Source organism: Schistocerca serialis, chromosome 4 (genome assembly GCF_023864345.2).
Source record: "Schistocerca serialis cubense isolate TAMUIC-IGC-003099 chromosome 4, iqSchSeri2.2, whole genome shotgun sequence".
Classification (NCBI taxonomy): domain Eukaryota; kingdom Metazoa; phylum Arthropoda; class Insecta; order Orthoptera; family Acrididae; genus Schistocerca; species Schistocerca serialis.
The window spans coordinates 709384417-709396662 of NC_064641.1; the positions used below are offsets into that span (position 1 = coordinate 709384417).

A 12246-nucleotide genomic window follows, 5' to 3' on the forward strand; every position below is an offset into this window, starting at 1 on the left:
TGTCGATTGTTATTTTTTGTGTACTTCACTGTTGCTTTCTGAGTTCACATAATGTCATTTGGAGGTAATGACTGGAGTCCTGGACGCTAGAAGGTGGAGTGGCAAATGGTGACATCGGAACATTTTCGACGTATTCTTCTATTTGAGATCAGTAGAGGAGTGACTGAGGCGGAGGCAGCCAGAAACATTTGCGCCGTGTACGGGGATAATGCCATTGGTCAGAGCATGGCAAAAAAATGGTTTTCTCGTTTCAAGGAATATTGTTTTGACATTTGAGTCTCCACGTTCAGCGAAAAAAAAATGGTTCAAATGGCTCTGAGCACTCTGGGACTTTACATCTGAGGTCATCAGTGCCCTAGAACTTAGAACTACTTAAACCTAACTAACGTAAGGACATCACACACATTCATGCCCGAGGCAGGATTCGAACCTGCGGCTGTAGCAGCAGCCCGGTTCGGGACTGAAGCGCCTAGAACCGCTCGTCCACAGCGGCCGGCGTTCAGGACAACCTTCGGAGTTTGATGAATATCGTTTAAACGCATTAATCCACACTGATCCACGTGAGTGTGTACTCGAGAACTGGCAAATGTGATGCATTGTCATCATTCCACCATCGTGCGGCATTTGCTTGCAATGGCGAAGTTTCAGAATGGTGTGTGAGAGTACCGCTACCTCTAAGCCAAAATCACAAAATTTACGGGTAGCCATATGTACATATCTGTTCGTCATCAATTGGATCGTGAACAACACCGCCCAATCCTATCCTGTATTGTTACTGGTGTCGAGAAATGGTGTCTTTATGCTAACATCAGGAAGGAATATTTGAGCCCAAACAAAGTAGCAACTCCATGTACAAACGCCCGCCCGCAACCACGAAAGATTATGTTATGCATCTGGTGGAACAGCGATGGTATGGTATACTACAAATTGCTTTCCCCGGGGTGTAACCATCACTGCTGACGTTTATTGCCAACAACTGAGACGTCTTGCAGACGCAGTCCAAGAACGACGACTAGGAAGACTGCGTGAACTGATTCTACTCCACAGTAATGCCCGCCGCCATTGTGCTACACTGACAAAAAGCAGTAAAGAGGAGTTGGGTTGGAAAGCTATTCCAGCCCTACCTTATTCACCTGACGAACGTGGCTGGACGAGTTCTTCGCCTCAAAGCGACGTTATTTCTATTGTCGCGGAATCGAAAAGTCACCCCCACGTTGGCAGACCGTTGTAAATAGTGAAGAAGGTACTATTGATAACTAAAGTCTCTGTTACGTGTATCTGTTGTGTTTGTATGCAACGACCCAGTATATTACTTTTGGAATGGCCGACACAAGGTATTTACGCAGGGTTTGAAAATACCTAGCGTTTCGGCGGGTGCTGCGCTCTACGATGATGTAAATGGTCTCTGCCGATGCTTCTTGCTACCCATAAAAAAATTTAACTAACTTCTGATTTATTTGCCGCCTTACATGCCACACAGCGTCACACAGAGCTAAAACTCGACAGGGGTCTGATATGATAGCCACTGATTCCACGAGCGCTCCTTTACCGCTTGAAATAGCTTCGGGAAAAACTGCGAGTTGCCTAGCGCAGCCGTACTAAAGCGTATTACGAAATCGAAAGATCTGCATAGAACGATCTATACGTAGTGGATACCGGGCCACGTCGTCATCAAGGCGGCAAATGAACACGCTGACCAGCTTACCAAAAATGGGAAACTACTCGCATCTAATCTAATATTCCTTCCGCACTGTGACTATTACTGGCGACTTGCTGTTAAAGCAAAAGAACTGCCTTTATGTTATGAGGATGTTAGCAACAAAAGAATTCGTACTGCGATACTCAGCAGCACATACTCCGTGGTTTCTTAATTCACATCTTCATCGGAAGGATATTTTCACCATTAATACATTAAGAGCAGGCCATGTGGCTGCCAACGAAACGAAATACCTGTTAAACTTAATACTCCCTGCAAATTGCGACTACTCTAAAATTGGAAGGTAACGTCCTGCATTTTTTATTGGTGTGTGAAATACAGAGGGTGAAAACACTGTACGAAGATTAATTTTCGTATTAGTTACAAGGTCTTTGAACTATCAAACCTGCAAATATCTGTACGCGTAAACTGATCTTTACTAATAATTTGTTCGTATCACGTAACTGTTAATTTATGGGAAAAGTTTAACTTTGATTGTCACAGTTTTGAAAAATTTTGCTATTTTCATGTCCTATGTATAAAGTAATCAGAATTTAAGTAACTTTCCAAATCGTATATTTTATGGTAATGGCCTATGCCTGAGGTCATTTGAAATAAATAAGCTTGAAGCCGTAAAAAGAGGTGTAGTGGTGGGAGAACCAGAGACAGCTGCGTGCTGTGAACGGTGGCTACAGGCTATGCAGACTGCAGGTCCCGATGTCACGCACAAGACTCTTTGCTACAAAACTAATATGTAATGTACGGATTAAGACTGAGTAATGGGCAGTTAGAATGGTTAGCGAACAGCGGGCATATCACTTGAAAATATGGTATTGCAGGTTGTGTCAGCTAACACCACCCACTCACTGTTCGTCATGTTTCACTTAAACAGACATGCGTCATAGCAGGCCTGTCGATCACAAAGCGTCCAGCTTGGTAAATGAAATGCAGTAGCGTATCAGCGTCGTGTCTACGTGCATGTTCTCTGCAATTCTGTAGATGAGGTTTAGACGGAGTGAAACTGTTGCCTTGTTGATTCAATGACGTATACGCGAAGGTATCCGTTGTCTTCTTTGCAGAACCAATATGTCTGTGCAATTGAAGGAAAGTTGTGAAACTAAAGATACTGTGCGATTTTGTTTTGAAGTTATCATGGCAAATCCGCTGTTAGTTGTATATCTGAAAGTTTGTACGGTTTGAGACCGATATTTTTAAAAGCTTACGTTCAGTTTTCGTAATGTTGGTATCGCATGTCAGACAGGGTTTAGTTGCTGTAATGAAGACTGTAGAGGTTTACACTTCGGTGGAGAGCATGCCACATGCGTATGAAATAGCCCGTAGTCTTCTGTGTGCTAATTAGTACTAGTCATGTTACTCCGTGATACTGTCTGTAAGACAAGCATAAAAAAATTGAAACCAGTTTTTTGCTTAATGGGCGTTTTTCGTGGATGGTTCGTAAACAAATCGCGAATAAGCTATTAAAAAGGAGATAAAACATTTGCTCGACATCAGAATAGGAAATAGGATAACAGTAGTCATAAAACAATTTGGAAAGTAAAGTTTTACATTTCGAAAGTAAAGTTTTACAAGATTGCTGAGTGAAGGGAGATATTACGACTAGAGGGGCAGAAGCGAAGACAGCTTTTTTCTCCGAGAGTGATGTACTGGAATGAAGTGTTGACAGAGAAGTAAGGAAAATCGTGGAACTCTACGTCTCTGGCAGCGAAATGTGGCGCATACCAAAACAGAAAACATCTAGTGCTCTGGAACCAGGTAGCATAATAAGTAGTCAGAGAACGGAATGAAAAGCCATCAGGAAGTATTGCGTAGAAAATAAGTTCGTAGAAGACTCTTAGCCGGCCGGTGTGACCAAGCGGTTCTGGGCGCTTCAGTCTGAAACCTCGTGACCGCTACGGTCACAGGTTCGTACCCTTCATCGGGGGCGGCCGGAGTGGCCGAGCGGTTCTAGGCGCTACAGTCTGGAACCGCGTGACCGCTATGGTCGCAGGTTCGAATCCTGCCTCGGGCATGGATGTGTGTGATGTCCTTAGGTTAGTTAGGTTTAAGTAGTTCTAAGTTCTAGGGGACTGATGACCTCAGCTGTTAAGTCCCATAGTGCTCAGAGCCATTTGGGCCATTTGAGGACTCTTACCAGATGAAAGTGTGTTTAGTGGCTCATGTGGCTTGGAGCGTAGAGATAGTTAACATACTAGAATCCATTTCATTGTGCCACTGTCTTATCGTTGAATATTATGAATGATTCCAGCTTGGTTATTTAATGTTTCTTTGAAATATGTGATGACTCATGATGCCAGAAATAAGTCGCACGTGTCGGGATATTAAAAGACCCTCATTAACCAGCCGAAGTGGATTCGTTTCTGATAGTTAACTTGGTACTGGAAGAAGCAGTGGAACAGAGATACTACAAAGTGGAAAGATGAATGCTCGTAAGTAACTTTAGAGTTCGACACAAAAGAAACTAATTTAGTCTGGTCATGCCTGTTTGGTGTAAGACTGTTTTTCGACCTTTGAATTGTGTTGTTACGGTATGGAAACTTTTATCAAGATCCATCTACTCGATAGCAAGGAAAGGGCTATTTTGCTAGAAATATCTCGCCTACAGTAACAAGTCTGAGCACAAAATCTCATGTTTAGGAGGTTCACATACAGATGAGAAATTTAGTTTTCCTGTCTGCTTGTTATTAGCAATCAACAAAGTACTCCATCTCGCATTACTATTCTAACTGCTGATTCTTCACATAAAATGTACCTTTGGTACTCTTTTATATACGTTCGGCTCCATTTAATTAATTGGTCGAGTGATACCGTATTTTGCGCTTTCTGGATATTCTCATCTGTGACTTCTTCTGTAACACCGTTTTTATTCATACCTTCAACAGAAATAAGAGTACGCTTGAAACGAGCAGTTGAAAGAGAGAGCAGACATCTGAATTTTCATCAACTGTACGTGAATACATATGACTTATAAACAGCTCAGAACGAATCGTTTTATGAGTGCATTTTATTCCAGTTCACACACTGAACGTAAACGCAATATGAAGCTATAAAAAATCAAATTTGCGCGTTACTTGCGTTTGATATATTCTGCGTAATAATACGACAGAAGCAAAAATACATCATTCATAAGTGTGTTACTTAATTGAAGTACATTTAATTCGCATGGAAATAAAATGAAATGCTTATCGAAGTTTCCATACAGCATCACAGCTGCCACATTGGAAGGTGGTGCGCCCATGAGTGAGGAACCGTTCAGTGACTACAGCACATCGTGACGTGCGTAACGCTTGGTGAGCGCCACGGCGTGTAACTGCGACCATGTGGCACTGCCAGCAGTATGGATAGTTCAGAAGGTGCTACTGCCTGAGCATTGACTCGCAGTGTCCAGACTCGTGAAAGACGCCTGCTTGTGCAATAAAGTACTCAGCAGCTGTTCTCGGTTTTACTGCTATTTCGCCTTTCATATGTTGCCTTGAAACTATGTGGTTACATTGGGAATTTAACGGTTCCTTACCATTCTTTTATTAACCGTTTGCGGTATTTGGTGCCCTCAAGCAGAGGAAAGACTGCGACCGAACATTAGTAGAAAAAAAAAAAGACTTCAACATCCCAAATTCACCCAGTTGACAGCCATCAGCCAACGACACATCTTAGAGAAACACCTCAGCAAGAAAGGACGGTGCAGTCAGACTTTAAGACTGATTAGTCTGCACCTCTGTACCGCTAGATTCAGTACCAACTTGAAGAAGCAGGGGTTTTCCGCGGAATAATTTACATTCTTTACGAGAAGCAACGCAGAGGAGTCATGACAACCTGCATGTAGTGTGTTGGATCTCTGGTGATGTGGACTGTGCAAGGTCTACTGCCAACGAGACCAAACATATTTAACCTAGCAAACTGTTAATATTACGCGTGAAATACTCGATTTCATTGAACCTTTCCTTAGTTGCAGTGAGTTAAAAGCATGTATCTGTTATTTAAATTCGATGATAAAATTGAGAAATCAGTGTGTTGCGCAACATATTTAAAGATGTATGGCAAAGAGTGAGTGTTCGTTCACGAGATTCAAAAGGCAAGTATATACAGGCGGCCAGGCTGATGTCATGTTTCTTCCAGAGGACGTTCCATGCAGTTCCGCACTGTTGCGTAATAAACAAATTGTGGGAGTACTGAATTTCAGACCAGCTTTCTGACTGGGTTGAAGAGTCCCTAGCAAATAAAACACAGGTTATTATTCTTAACGGAGAAAGAACGTCGTACGTAAAAATAACATTGGAAGTACCCATAGGGGTTTTTATTGGATAATTACTGTTCACGATATCTACAGATGACTTAGTAGATAACGTGAGAGGTTCCAATACGCTGTTTGCTTATGGTGGTGTATTGTACGTAGGGAAATCACAAAGCTGAAAAATTGTACCAAATGTAGGAAAACCTGCAGCCGATCGACGCTTGATGTGTGCAGTCCATAATATCACGATTTAGAGAAAGAAATACTCTCAGTAATAGCGAAAGAAGAGTTGACCACAGAAGCTGACGCACAGAGAACGAAGATTGTCAGTAAAGACGGTCAAAAAAGCTCTTAAATTGAGATGATGTTGATGAATGCTTTGTGGGGCGCTCAACTGCGCGGTCATCAGCGCCCGTACAAAGTCCCAATTTTTAGACAGTCCAATCTAACGACTGTCACGAACGATGACGATGACGACGATGATGATGATATGATAACACAAACACCCAGTCTTCGGGAAGAGAAAATCCCCAACCCGGCTGGGAATCGAACCCGAGAGCAACGTTAGCTACTAGACCACGAGCTGCGGACGATCTTAAATTGACAGCTTCTGTATTGTCTGCGTATGTTAATGGTCAGTTTATGCAGGAAATCACACCAAGGATTGTTCGCTATGTTTTAAGTAGTGCATGTTATGGACCTAGGGTATACCAAGAAGAAAACCATACATCAGCAAGATGAACAAGAAATTGAGACTTGAATTCGCTACAGAGTATATAAACAATAACACAAGTTTCTGGGACAAGATACTGTTTACAGATGGAAGTAAATTTAACACATTTGTAAATGACATTTTTTGTGTGGAGACGACCAAATACTGAGCTGGATTCGAAACACATTCAACCCACAGTAAAGCACGGTGGTGGAGTATGGTTTTGGTATGTATGACTACATCTGGTGTAGGGCAACTTGTTTTTGTTGAAGATAACAAGGATGGATTTCAGTTTTTAAATATCCTGAAGGAAAATCTGAAAAAAGTGTTAATGGCTTGTATTTAGACATCGATTTCTACTTTCTACTGTACAATGTCACTAAGCGTGCAGCGGAAATTGTTCGTCTGTAGTGGTTGTACCATACTCCTATCGGTTCTCCCTTCTATTCCGCCGGCCGGAGTGGCCGAGCGGTTCTAGGCGCTACAGTCTGGAACCGTGCGATTGCTACGGTCGCAGGTTCGAATCCTGCCTCGGGCTTGGATGTGTGTGATGTCCTTAGGTTAGTTAGGTTTAAGTAGTTCTAAGTTCTAGGGGACTGATGACCTCAGAAGTTAAGTCCCATAGTGCTCAGAGCCATTTGTCTCCCTTCTATTCCAGTCTCGTATTGTTCGTGGAAAGAAAGATTGTCGATATGCCTCTGTGTGGTCTCTAATCTTTCTGATTTTATCCTCATGGTCTCTTCGCGAGATATACGTAGGAGGGAGCAATATACTGCTTGACTCCTCGGTGAAGGTATGTTCTCGAAACTTCAACAAAAGCCCGTACCGAGCTACTGAGCGTCGCTCTTGCAGAGTCTTCCACTGGAGTTTGTCATCTTCGAAACGCTTTCGCGGTTACTAAATGATCCTGTAACGAAGCGCGCTGCTCTCCGTTGGATCTTCTCGATCTCTTCTGTCGACCCTATGTGGTACGGATCCAACACTGGTGAGCAGTATTCAAGCAGTGGGCGAACAAGTGTACTGTAACCTACTTTCTTCGCTTTCGGACTGCATTTCCTTAGGATTGTTCCAGTGAATCTGTCTGGCATCTGCTTTACCGACGATCAACTTTATATAATCATTCCATTTTAAATCACCCCTAATGCCTACTCCCAGATAATTTATGGAATAAACTGCTTGCAGTTGCTGACCTGCTATACTGTAGCTAAATGATAAAGGATCTTTCTTTGTATGTATTCGCAGCACATTACACTTGTCTACGTTGAGATTCAATTGCCATTCCCTGCACCATGCGTCAATTCGGTACAGATCCTCCTGCATTTCAGTACAATTTTCCATTGTTACAACCTCTCGATACGCCACAGCATCATCTGCAAAACCAGTGAACTTCCGATGTCATCCACAAGGTCATTTATGTATATTGTGAATAGCAGTGGTCCTACGACACTCCCTAAGGGCACACCTGAAGTCACTCTTACTTCGGAAGACTTCTCTCCATTGAGAATGACATGCTGCGTTCTGTTATCTAGGAACTATTCAATCCAATCACACAATTGGTCTGATATCCATATGCTCTTACTTTGTTCATTAAACGACTGTCGGGAACTGTATCAAACGCCCAGTGGAAGTCTAGAAACACGGCATCTACCTGGGAATCCGTGTCTATGGCCCTCTATCGTGGACGAATAGCGCGAGCTGGGTCTCTCACGATACGAAGTAAGACCGGTCTGAAACAGTGTCCGCAACAAGAAAGTCAAAATGTTACCTCAGAGACTACTCTGAAACTTGTTCATTCCATGCCAAAGAGGTTGACGGAAGTGATACATAAGAGAAATGCCTACAAACTATTAACGTTGTCATTATGCTTTTGTATATTGTGTTTTTCTTTGTATGTGTGAATACTTTTCCTCACTGTGTCAAGCCAGCTGGTACAGAATTGTTTACTTTTTTGCAGAAGTCTAATTTCCTTAATCCTTTTATTTGTACAGAACATCAAGAGAACCCCATATTGTTAGTTTTACAAATCTCTATGGTTGTGATCTTTAGTTGTATATAACTCTACATGTACAACGTTGTACTAATACTTTTTTCCATGATTACATGTCACTGTGGAGTGGTTCTGTGTCAACCCTATACAGCAGGGTCGACAACAGCGTTAGAATGTCGGATGAACGTAGTCGCTGCGCGTACTTGTGCCCTGCTCTGGACACGTGTCACGAAGGGCGCAGAGGCCTGTTGCTGTCCCCTGGGCGTTAATTGCCTGTGCACGACGCGCAGACCAAGCGCGGCGTAGCTTGGCGTCGCATAGCGTCGCCCTGGCTACCGCTGCCGCCACGGCTGGCGGTCTGGCACCCTGTCTGCGGCCCGTTGCCAGGACAACATTGAACGCGCCGCGCGACCCCTGCCCCCCCTTTCCCCCTCCCCCGCGGTTCCCACCACTCCCGCTCTCACGCTTCCCGTCCCGACCGCCGCTGCACGGTGGACCGACCACGCTGTCTCGCCAACTGCATTGTCCTGCAGCCGCCTCTAGCGACAAACCTTTTAGCAACCGAGCAATCACTCTCCTCTCGAGCAGCAGTCACAAGCAGAATATTAAAGACATCGCTGTTCTTACGATGCAGCCAGCTTATAATTTCTGCGCCATTTCGTACTGACTGATACCTCTGCCTTTCTCTCTTTGTGATTGAGGTTTCTTCAGAAGCTTTGAATTCCTTGTGTAAACGACACTGATGATGCATTGTATACGCGTTATTTAAGCTCTTAGGAGGAACACGCTTACTTGATCTATCTCCTTTTTACCGTTATATAACGACGTCTAAAGGGTCGGTGGCCAATATCTACAGGGCACTCTGTGTTATTAGCGTGAGGATGACCACGGAGAGACATTTCGAGAATTTCAAACTTACACCGAATTTCGTTACAAACCGAGGAAAATTGCAACGGAGACAGGTGTAGCAGCTTTACAGGTGTGTGGAGCAGAAGACAGAAGCATAACGTTTGTTTGTAATGGGTTTAAACGCTTTCGGGACAGGAAGAAAATTGTTGACGAACCCGTACATTCGGTAGCGCATCGTAGCAGCACACGGCGAGCTACTGCGAGAGACTTTTACACAAATTTGACAGCTGTCTATGTGATTGGCGAGGAAGGAAAGTGTTAACGCTGGCTTTATGAAATACTTGTTCTTTCATGAGCAGAAGGTAGCACATATGGAACCTGCTGATCTCGGTAGCATGTGTCAGTGAAGTCTCCGTGTTTTCCTGCAAATCATCAAAGGGGATCAGACCTCTGCTACTATCGTTTTGACATAGAGACAAGCGGTCACGATCCACGGGAGTTCATGCCTGGAGCTGAAATTCCTAGCGAAGTCTAAGAGGCAATTTTCAAGCCTTTGCTGTTAAGCTTTCAGCTTATTTGGCCATAGCTGTGCAGGACTGGAAAGTGGAGTGTGCCGCAGAAAGAAATACATGCACGCTGCTGTCCGTGTTGGCGACTCATTGGCTAAGCGCAGAGTTATTGTTCTGCAACATACGTCCGTACTCTTCGGATATGGATTTGCGAAGTTTTCATTCCTCTGCTTTAAGAAAACCTTGAATGTTTTGCAGACATAGCGGACCTCCAAAGTGTGCCATCTCGTTGCTTCTACCATTTCAAAAGAACCATGAGATTAAATTGCAGGGAACAGTATTTTGTACGTACTTTATTTTCTCTTACGTAATTTACCACACTTTTTATACGTGCATTTCATGTATGACAGTCACGATTCTTCGTCCAGAATGTGTGTTCCCGAATTGTGTAAAATGAGCGACTCAGTCGTTGCACCACATTGCACTGCCCTTTTTTAATTTGTCCCATCTTTACAGATAAAGCGCTGAGCATGTTGTCGATAAGAGGGACTTTCCTCCCACTTATCGCCTGGAATGTAATCGCACCTTCGGTCTGGTGTATTTCCTGGCAGTAAAGACATCCACCCGCTTCGTCATCTCGTTCACCCGGACCAATAGGTTCGAGACTGTTCACCTGCTACACTACATTCAGTAGGTCCCTCACTACCATTTGGTTGGGGGAAGCGAGGAACATTGTTTCTCGCTAGTTTAACTTCGCTCTTATTTTAGTGATTCGCTTCAGTGACTAAGCAGATCATTGTCCAGATAGTACTCGAATTCCACTAGCAAAGGGTCGCCAGTGATCCAAAACCTACACTTAAAGTTGCGTAATTTACGGCAAGGTGCAAAATGTTTGAATGTATTCTTTTGTTTCTCTTCATACCATACTATCTCTATTTTGGGCTGCGTTGGCCAGTGAAAACTTGATGTCTGATTTATGCAGGGAACATATTTACTTAATGTACACGATGTGGCTGAAGTCACACTACTCAGCCTCAACTGGACTAGTCTTTTCAGTCTCTCGTAATTCCAATGGACTCTTCTCGTACAATGAGCCTGAAGAGTGGACAGTGTAACGACTACGCATTGAAATACCTGACCTCAGATTGCCTTTTATACTCCGTAAGCCACAGAATACTCGCGCGTCCTCTCAGTAGGACTTCATATTAAAGACTGTTTCTCTGATGTCCGTCTTGTCGTAGTCTCATCAAAGTAAAAACTCTTCTGATTGCTTACCTAGCAATCTCAGCTTGTTTACTTCGTCTTGTGCCACTTACTCGTAGAAGGGTGGCATTAGCGCGGAATATTGTCGCCGTTATTTCGTCATGCCATTGTCATTTTGTATGCTGTAGTCAATGATAGTGCCTTGTATAGATACTTATTTTTCAATGCAGATGCAGCTTCCAGTGCGTTTTTGGCTATAGTTAACATTTATCATGCTAAAAAACTACCCTGAATATATATGAAGTAGGTACAGAGTACCTAGTAATCCACATTATCTGTCAGTCTAAGCATGTTTCCCTTTATTTTACACAAGTGAACTGTTTATATGTTGGACTGAGGTTGTAGTTCTTGCGAATTTTTAGATTTTTCAGCATCATAGAAAAGCTTATCGTTCCAGGACGTTTTACTTCAGTTGATATTCCTTGTTTAAAACAACCTGTTGTCAACTTTGTGACTGCACTTTTAGATACATTCACAATGTCTTAGTATATCCTGTTCTTTTGAAAGATCTTCTGCCTATACCCAATCCTGGTTCATCAGATTTTTTTTCTTTGTCTGACTTCGATGGCTGTACTCCTGTACATTCTGCAGGTTTCGACTGTCACTGATTTCACTAAACTGGGAAAGGCGCGTCTTGTGTACAAGAGTAGCCTTTTGACAGAATTTTTGAAGCATTGGCTATCAACTACTCTTCTCCTATAGTCTCAATCTATTGATGATACACGTATGAAATTCACTCTCACTTTTTTGCTACTTGGACTAAAATGCCTAGTGTCATTGCCTCTAAAATGGGTAGCAGTCAACATTTTTCTATGCGGTTTTTCATAGTTTATTCCGTAAACATGGACTAGTCAACATCGTTTCTGGCGACTTGAGGTTTGTTCAGAGACGATCACAGTATGTACAGAGCTCAGAATACGACACGGAATCTGTATTGAGGGTGCCGGTTTTACATATGTGGTTGGGATCACCTTCATTTTT

General features: G+C 43.1%; 1 protein-coding gene across 1 annotated transcript in view; it reads left to right on the plus strand.

The window, feature by feature from the left end:
* The window catches only part of LOC126474711 (protein alan shepard), a 429882-nt gene that overhangs the window by 90265 nt on the left and 327371 nt on the right, over positions 1-12246 (plus strand). The window lies entirely within an intron of this gene.